This window comes from Myotis davidii, unplaced genomic scaffold (assembly GCF_000327345.1).
Source record: "Myotis davidii unplaced genomic scaffold, ASM32734v1 scaffold363, whole genome shotgun sequence".
NCBI lineage: Eukaryota > Metazoa > Chordata > Mammalia > Chiroptera > Vespertilionidae > Myotis > Myotis davidii.
In genome coordinates, this window is record NW_006294069.1 from 83520 (window position 1) to 84945 (window position 1426).

Below are 1426 nucleotides of genomic sequence, written 5' to 3' on the forward strand. Positions count from 1 at the left end.
CCACCCCGCCCAAGCCTGACGCCTCTGACCCAGGCGTCAGGCCTGGGCAAGGGGACCATCATATCCCCCCAATCCCCGGCTACTCCTCCCCCCCAGGCCTGATGCCTCTGGCCCAGGCATCAGGCCTGGGCAGGGGACCCCCAGCTCCCTGAGGTTGCCAGCTCCTCCCCTGCCCAGGCCTAACGCCTCTGGCCTAGGCATCTGGCCCGGGCAGCGGGGACCTGCAGTGGCAGTGGCCCCGCGATCATGGGCTTCGCTTTAGGCCCAGGCAAGGGACCCCTAGCTCCTGGGACTGCCAGCTTCGACCGTGCCCAGCTCCCATCGCTGGCTCACCCCTACTTCTTGCTATCACTGGCCAGGGTGATTCTCCGATCATGAAGGGCCGCCTTTGCCCTTAGCTCTTAGCTCCCCACTGGGTTTCTGATCACTGTCAGTGGCAGGGGGCTTCTTCCTGCTTTCCCTTTTGCCTCCCTGCATTGTGCCTACATATAGTTAACTGCCAATCTTAGTTGGCAGTTAACTGCCAATCTTAGTTGGCAATTAATTTGCATATAGCCCTGATTAGCCAATGAAAAGGGTAGCGTCATACGCCAATTACCATTTTTCTCTTTTATTAGTGTAGATATATATATGATATACTTATATATATTATATATCTTACTTATAATATTATTCTATAGTGAAGAATGTTTGAAAAACACAATTTCATAGACCTCAACCCAGATCTACTCAATGAGAATTTTCAAGGATGGTCCCAGGAATCTGTTTACAAAGCTACCCCGGAGTTATGAATGTGCAGATGGTTGGTGAGGCTGGGCTGGTCCAGCCTGTGGTTTCCCTATCCTTCCTGAGTACCTAGGCCTCCTTGCCTTCGGATTGGTTGATCTACTGGGGTCTTCTCTCAGGCCTTTAGTTCTCCTTCTCACATACTTCTCTGTGCTCACCGACTGCCAAAGACCACCTCCTGCCCCTCCAAGCTTCTCTCAGGGTATTTCCAAGGGCCAGCATCTTAGAATCTGGATCTTTAGAATTCAATGGAATTCTCACCTTGACTTCATTGCTACCCATGGTTGCAAGACCAACTCACAAAAGACTGCTTGACAAACCAGAATGTTAATGTGTTTCAAAAATATCTGCCCCTACAGCAAGGCAGGTACTGAGTAAGGTGTTGGTTTGTTTTACAATAGCTCCCTCAGGGTAGATTTTATTAACCCCCATTTTACAGATAAGGAAGGCAATGGAAGCTTACAGAGGTTAAGGAATTTGCAGGCTAATGAGTGGAGCCAGTTGGACTCTGAAATCTATATTCTTTCCTTTGCCCCGCACTGTCCAAAACCTGTCAGTCATGATGGGAAGTGGGCCTTGCCAGGAACGGGAACAAGTCTATATCTGGGACACCTCTTCCTGCTAACACGATGCCTGGGAA